The sequence below is a fragment of the Rattus norvegicus genome, chromosome 10 (assembly GCF_036323735.1).
Source record: "Rattus norvegicus strain BN/NHsdMcwi chromosome 10, GRCr8, whole genome shotgun sequence".
Taxonomy (NCBI): Eukaryota; Metazoa; Chordata; class Mammalia; order Rodentia; family Muridae; genus Rattus; species Rattus norvegicus.
Window position 1 is genome coordinate 7,697,546 of NC_086028.1, and position 8,300 is coordinate 7,705,845.

The 8,300-nt window shown below is 47.6% G+C and overlaps 1 long non-coding RNA gene across 1 annotated transcript; it reads left to right on the plus strand.

The window, feature by feature from the left end:
• Positions 1–1,027: 1,027 nt before the first annotated feature.
• LOC102546970 (uncharacterized) lies at positions 1,028–7,807 on the plus strand. The gene is made up of 3 exons (XR_357399.5): positions 1,028–1,146; positions 4,501–4,709; positions 6,604–7,807. It is a non-coding gene; the product is annotated as an uncharacterized LOC102546970 (long non-coding RNA).
• The last annotated feature ends 493 nt before the right edge of the window (positions 7,808–8,300 follow it).

The following is an 8,300-nucleotide window of genomic DNA, read 5'->3' on the forward strand; positions in this document are numbered from 1 at the left end:
GTTCCTAGCAGGGGAGCATGGTGATTTTAAGGTTCCTTGGTCTGCCCTGTAGAGAGTGAATGGCGGGGAGGAGTGGGTGCAGGAGATCCATGGAGAGATCAGAGAGGGGCCCCTGGGAAGTGTACTGGGACCAGGTGTTCTCTGCAGCCAGAGAAGCGGTTTCTAGGGATCGAAGGAGAAGGGGGAGAGGGAGAAGCCAGTGGGAGCCACTTCTCTGGTTGGAGGGTCAGAGCCTTGGCATGGATGCACCACAGGACAAGCCAGTCAGTCACCTCGCCTGAGCGCGGAGGCTCGGTGTGGCTGCGAGGACTTAATTAATCCCTCACTAGTTCATTTATTGAATGCTCGTTCACTGGCGTACAGTGGGGCTTACTTATAGAGCATCTGTGAGGGGTTCTCGACAGGAGCAGGGGTGACCCTAAAACAACTGCACTGGAAAGTCTTCACCCAGCATGGACGACGATTTTGCTTTTGACAACTAGGGCAGAATTATACATAAACGGCTTGGAGGAGTGGTTAGAATTCCGGTAAAAATCCAGTGACCCTAGATTGTCAGCAGTCAGCAAGCAGGATCCAAAAAGACTCTTGCAAGTTGGCACGGCAGATCTCCTGAAGAATGGTGGCCATTTTGCTGGGAGATCTGTGCTCTATAACACAATGGTCTCTGCCACTGGGAAGGGGAGCCTCCTTGGAACAGTGGTCTGAAATGGATAAATGCCTTACCTGGGTTTGGTGTTGCTGTTGACTTCTTCATAAGAGGCAAAACTCAGGTACAATGAGGGGCCCTGCGTCTTCTCACATGGGGTGGTGGCATTCCTTTGCTCAGGGGCCTAAGGCTGTGGTGCTGCTTTGGGAAGCTCTTCAGTGGTGACAGGGCCCTTCACCCTCTAGGGGTGAAAGGGTCTAGCACCACCCACACAGATTCCCACTCCCAGGGCCAACAGCCTGGGTTTGGGGGGTGTAATGTGTAATGGGGGGTGATCTACAGTCATTGCTGGTCTCTGGTGATTTTCATTTATTGTTTCCTAGACATCTAACATCCAACATCTGGGACAGGATGTTCAGCCTCTGTGGATATCAGAGCAGAGTCACCATTCTTCCCAGCCTTGTTCTAACAACAGCGTGAGCCTTTCCAAATATTTACAAGTGAGGATCCCTTGGGAACATGTGGAGGGTTTGTGAGGAGAGGAGAGAGGGAGAATGAGAGATGGGGATACACACAAGAAAACAGGAGAGGCACAAAGACCTGGAGAAGCACAGCCATGCACTGCCTTGGACAGGGGCACTTACTGAGGACTGTGTTTCCAGAGGTTAAACATGTAAAGTTTACATGTTTAAACATCAGAGTGCATTCGTGCTAGCCCGGGTCAAGAACCCTTGGCAGGTCAGATTCAGTGGCCTATACAAATTCTCCCAGATCCAGTAGTGCAGGAAAGGGAAGGGTGTGGCTGTGGGCTGCTGGGCAAGGTCTATGAGGGAGTTTCTAGATTGGGTTGATTGACTGGGGAGACCCACCCTGAGTAGTGGGTTATACCTTCTCCTTGCCTCAAACAAAGGCTCACAATACATGGGCAGATTTCTATTAGACTTCTACAGGCAGGGAGCTAGGAAAATGTCTTGGTAAAATGACTGCTACACAACCTGAGGCCCTGAATTCAGATTGGGCCTGGTAGTATGCACGTGACTGTAACCCCAGCCTAGAGTGGGACGCACACAGGTAAATTCTGAAGGTCATTGACCAACCAGTAAGTCAATGTACTTCAGGCCTAATGAGAGAGCCTGTCTCAAATAATAGAGGTAGAATGATTGAGGAAAGTCACATGACTCTAGCCTCCACAGACAACACACACACACACACACACACACACCCCACATACACACCACACACCACACATACACATGCATGCACATACACACACACCACAAACATGCCACACACAAGCATGGCCACACACAAACACACACATGCATGGACATACACACATACACCACATACACACCACACAAACATATGCATGCACATACATACACACACCACAAACACACCACACATACATGCATGACTACACACAAACACACACCATGCATTCACATATACACACAACAGACATACCACATACAGACACAAACACACACACATTACCATATACACACCATACACAAACACATCTACCACACACATGACACACACACACATACACATTGTCACACACACTATGCATTGGGGAACAAAAACTAGGAAAAGTACGTTTGAAGGTTGCTATGAGCTGGCTGTGTGAAGGATGAGGTTTAAAGAAAGACAAGATCCCTAGTCCTACTTTTGGTGGTTCCTGTCCCCTTCTATTCAAATACACCCCATTGTCCCAGAGAGCCATAGTCTTCTTCTTCTGTCCTCCCTGTGAACTCTGAAGTCACCGTGTAATAGCCAGTCGCCATCACAGCCATTTCCTTAGCACGATAGACTTCTATCCCATGGCTGAACGCACGTTTGCAGCTGAGCACCTACCCTTAGTTGTGGGGCTCCGGATGTCCATCGTGCCTTTGAGCGGACTGTGGCTAGCTCTTCGAACCTCCAGCATCTGAATTTGTTAGGGCTGTGGAAGTGAACCAGTCTGGGTATCAGAGAACCATGCATGGGTCAAGACATTTGTTCAGAGCATTTGGTCACAAGGTGTCAATTTCCCGAGGAAGTGCACCTTGCATCCGCAGACAGAAATAAGACAGAGAGGAAAGCCTGGTGAGGCTTGTAACTGTGGATGGCTGACCAATCATGTACCTTAGTTGCCTGCAGAGGGTGTCATTCCAGAAAGGGTGTAAGGGAGCACCTGTTTCTCAGGGTTCTTGTGCACACCAAGCCCTAAGAGTTATCATATATACCTCTGAGGCCTGGTGACACTTCTCATTGATCTTCATTGACACTGCTGTTACCAGTGTCACATGTTTAGAATCACCATGTAAATACACTACTGGTGTCTATGAAGATGTTTCCAGAGAGCTTTGCTTGAGGAAGGAATTCCACTCTGGATGTGAGCCACACAGTTCTGTGAACTGCGATTGCACACGGAAGGAAAAGGGAAAAGGAGGACCTCAGCCGAGGACTGGTATCCATATCTCTCTACTTCCTTTTTTTTTTCTCCATCTTTATTAACTTGGGTATTTCTTATTTACATTTCGATTGTTATTACCTTTCCCGGTTTCCAGGCCAATATCCCCCTAGCCCCTCCCGGTCCCCTTCTATATGGGTGTTCCCCTCCCCATCCTCTCCCCATTACCGCCCTCCCCCAACAATCCTGTTCACTGAGGGTTCAGTCTTGGCAGGACCAAGAGCTTCCCCTTCCACTGGTGCCCTTACTAGGCTATTCATTGCTACCTATGAGGTTGGAGCCCAGGGTCAGTCCATTGGGTAGTGGCTTAGTCCCTGGAAGCTCTGGTTGCTTGGCATTGTTGTTCATATGGGGTCTTAAGTCCCTTATCTCTCTACTTCCTAACTGCAGATCCCGCATGGCCCGCTGCCTCATGCTTCTGCTGTCAGGAGGAGGGCTATGTCCTCCCAACCCATGGCCCTCACACCAGCCCCTCCCCCAGCAAGCTGCTATTGGCTGGTGTTTTGTCTCAGCAATGATAAAATTAACTAATACAATTTTTATTGTTTGCTGAGTCAAGGCCAGTAGTTCCCAAGGGCCAGCCATATGGGTCCATGATTTTCTAAAGAAAGTATGGTGGTGCATGCCTACAATCCCAGTACCTGGGAGGTAGAGGCCAGAGGACCAAGAGCTCAAGGTCATCCTTGGCTACATAGTGAGTTTGATGTCAGCCTGGACTATATTACTAAAATCCAAAACAAAGCAAATTCTAAGGAGGGAGAAACTCTACCGGAAGCCCAGGAAGCCATTGACATAGTGACATAAAGCAGGATTGAGTTGAATGCAGGGTGGTTGGTATAAAAATGTGGTCCCTGGATAAGAAGCTTCATTGTGACAAGGGGCCCCACATTAGAAAGATCTACTGAATTAGACACTTCACTAGACGTTCTAAGGAACCCGTGCCTCAGCTGACACTCCAGGTGGTCCAGCAAAGCCCGAGGACCATCAAACTAGAAGACCATGCCCAGACGGAACTGGACCACAGTGGGTTATCAGGGGAGGACACTGACAAGGAAAAGGCGAAAAGAGGACTTAATAGGCTACATTTCCATGCTGAACAGCACAGGAGAAGATGCTGGGGGGTTGGGGGGGGGGGCGGAGAGAGAGAGAGAGAGAGAGAGAGAGAGAGAGAGAGAGAGAGAGAGAGAGAACCCAAACCCTGAGATGCGGGGGACCAGAGTAACGGCTCAGGAGAGACAAAGTCATATTTTATTCACATCTCGGAGAAGAACAGTGGATGTTTCCAGGGGAAGTTATTTTTCAAATGTCTGTAGACTTGATTGGGTTGAAAAAAAGTACAAATTAATTTAAACGCATCGTTGAACTTCCCATAACTTTTGCTGTGATGTTTTCTCAGTCAGTTGGCACTGAACCAGCTGCCACGGAACTTCTGCGAGTTGGAAAGAGGTCCCCTTATGTAAGAGGAAATGGACCGTGTGGCCTGGTGGGGGAAAATCCACCCCGGTGCATCTTGGGATTGGCCCTTGTCTCAGCATGACAGTCATCCACTGACCTACTAGTCACACCTCTCCTTTAGAAAGAGTAGATCACTCAGCGTCTTTGAAGGTCAGCATTTTTATTATTATTATTATTTTTTTTAACGTGAGCTCGTACATATCCATGAAGACCCCACTCAAATATTCATCGTCATGACTTTTCTTATCCCTGTGTCATGAAACTCGGAAAAACAACTTAAGGGAGAAAGTTTATCTTCATGGTTTCATGGCGTGAAACTCACTGTGCTGGAGTAGTAAGAGTAGCAGCAGGAGCTTGAGGTAGCTCCCATCCTGCCGGCCAGGAAGCTCAGAGGACTGAGGGTGGGGCAGGGCCCCCAGAGACTTACTTCCCTCAGTAAGACCCCACCTCTTAAAGGGCCCACAACCTCTACAAACACCACTATCTGTTGGAGGTGTCTTATTCAAACACAAGAGCCTATGGAAGACCCCGCCCCTCCCACTTCCCCAGGAAGTCTAATGTTCTACATTTCCGGCTCTCAAGATACCCTGGGGCACTTGAACTATGGCGGGTGTGTGCTCTGTGTTGTAATCACGCCCTGATGGACACTGAGGGAACCCCAGCGAAGGAACAGAGCCTTTTCTTCTCACTGTAACGCCAGGCTCACAGGTGACACGCAACAGATATTTTCTCAGGCCTCGCTGTGGCTCATACTGGCTATTTATCCGACTGCTGTGCTCGCGGTGGTAAAACATGCCCTTGTACGGAAAGTAGCTTGAACAGTGAGTGTGGATAAAGCAGAGAGGATCGGGAAAATTGGAACTAGAAAACCTCGACAACAAATAAATCGAGGAAAAAAGACAATCACTAACAAGGACAACCCCCAGGCTAATAATTTTTACAAAATTTTGGCAACATGAGATTTTAGCTTTAAACTGCCTGGCAGTCTAGGCTAAAAGGGGAAACTGTTGCTTTATGCACGGCACTTTGACTGAAGGATTAGAGTGATTCACTAAGGAAGATAAAGGATTTAAAGTAAGAAGTTTACAATATAGGCTCCTATACAATTGGCATCAACAAGGTGTCAGATTTGTATCTGTGTAGTGCATTCTAGGGCACATCCTTTATTGTGGACACACTGTAGACCCTGGGCTACAGTTACCAACAAGATGCCTTTGCACCAGAGGGAAAGAATCCACACCTGCATGCAATAGTCAGGTTAGCTCTGAGATAGAGGAGAAGGGACGGAGCTCAGAGGGCCCAAGACCTTCTCTGTAATGAGTGGGGGAAGACTTTGGAGAGGAGCTGGCAGTCCGTAAAATAACATTTAAAGAGTGCTGTCATCTGAGTGGGTGGAGGTTGGAGGTAAAGGGTCAGGAAGGATGATTGGCAGCTTCGCATATGAATATATATATATATATATATATTTTTTTTTTGGAAGAATAGTGCATTGGGAAAATAGCTGGAAATCCATTACATCTGGTGCAGGGTGGAGGAGAGACAACAGGTGAGATGGTAAGGTGTGACTTGAATGCAAGATGTCCAGGGGTCCATATATTGAACATTTGGTCCCTGACGGTGTTGCTGTTCTGGAAACTTGTGCAACCTCTAGGAGATGGAGTCTCCCTGGAAGAAGAGTGTCATTGAGGGCAGACCTGGAGGTTTTATAGTTTTATGGACTGCAGATACAGTGTGATCAGTTCTCTCATGCCTTCCCTGCTGTGATGGACTGTATCAAACTGAGTCAAAATAAATCCTCCCTTCCCTCTGTCAGAGAGTTGGTCACACCAACATGACAGTTAACTAATACGCAAGGCAAACCAGCCCTTGCATGGGTCTAATTACACCAAAAGGTCCCAGGGTTTGAGTTCCCTAGGGCAGGCGATGGGGAACCATGGGAGAATTTTAAATGGCTAAGTGACACAGCCTAAGCTATATGTTTAACGATGCAAAACACTCTGTTGCCCCTTCCTTACCCCTGACCAGGGCCTTGCTTTCTCTGTAGGTAGCCCATGCTGGTCTGAAATGTCTTTGCAACAAGGCTAAGGGATCCGGAGACACTGAAGTTTGAGCTGACACCAATTATGCTGCAAGGGTGAAAATTAATTAAAAGTTTTCAAAGGGCTGTGTTCACCATTCTTCTCTCTCTTGTGTTATCAGCGATGCCGCTTTCTCTCCTGGCCGGGAGTTACTGCGGTACAACGTTTTCATGTTGCCTGTGGGGTAATTATGTCAACTATAGGAGCGAGGATAAGCGGCAGTTTGTTTTATTCTGTGATTAATCTCCACACACTCTGGCGTTCCAATCTGCCCTCAGAAGACAAAGCTTGTGATTTTCTGGTGCAGAGGGAGGACTCAGGGAAGAGCCACAAAGGGCCGAGGGGTTGAAACCGACGTGATTCCAGATTGAGGCTTCTCAGGGCCGTCAAAGCATCCGCAAACTTCCGGCTCAGTTTCCCCATGTCCCCCTCCCCCATCCAAGACCCTGGTGCTTTTGAGAGACCATCTAACATGCACAGAGTGCACTTCGAACCCTGTCCTTTCCTTACTGTCTAAACGATGTGCCCAAACACCTGGCAAGAAGCCATTGAAAAGGGAGTGAGTTTCTGTGGCTTACAGTTGGAGGGGATACTGGCCACCGCAGCAGGGACGGCAGCAGGAGTGAGGCAGCGGGTAAGTTGTACCCACAGTCAGGAAGCAGAGAACAGCAAATGCTGGTGTTCAGCTTACCAAGATCCTGTGCCAGGGAGCTATGCTGCCAGTGTTTATGGGGAGTCTTCTCACTCCAATCACCATTTGAGGCAAACCTTCATAGATGTGCGCAGAGGTTTGTCTCCTGGGGCATGCATTCTAGATCCAGTTACATTGACACCAATATTAACCACCACATCCCGATGCCCCGCTCAGAACCAGCTTAAGAAGACTCGGAAGAACGAATATCCATCTTCAACGCTGTGCCCCCGAGGAATTCTTTCATATTGAGCGTTTTTGCACATTAGCTCACGGGGAGTGAACCCAGCCCTTTGTGAATCCCAGACTGAAGATGGGCATTTTCCAAGATGATGTTAGAAGAGCAGACGAGGTTTACAACCACCTCAGATGATAATGTTTTACAGCGCAGAGGGGCGAGGATAGTTGAGGATTTGTCATATAGATTCTATAAGCGACCGGAAGGCAGGAGTCTGATTCTTTTAGTAAATAAAGAGAAATAAGATGCTACTGACTCCAGTTTGATCATTTACACTGTGTGCTTCAACCCAGTGCATTCACACTACAACCCATAAACGTGTATAATTATTATGAAATATGTAAAAATAAAATAAAAACATTGCCTGGTGGTTTAAGTCTCTTACTCCTCTCCCCATTTCTTCTTATTTATTCGATACAGGGTAGCTCAATTTCTTGGTCTATTCAAGGTCTGGGGCATAGAGTGAATTTGTGAGAAGTCTGGGCAACTTAGCAAGACCATGTCCCAAAATAAATAGTAAAGAGAAGGGTTAGAAATGGCACCAGAGGACAAATCTCATGCCTGGCTCATGAGGCTAAAATCCCAGTACTCTCCCTGTCACTTTGCCATGGGTCACCAAGGGATACATAGCTTTCTTAGATTTCTTTGTTGTTGTTGTTTGTTTGTTTGTTTGTTTTTTGAGACATGAGAGTCTGATATAGTCCAGGCTGGTCTCCAACTGTCTACATAGATGA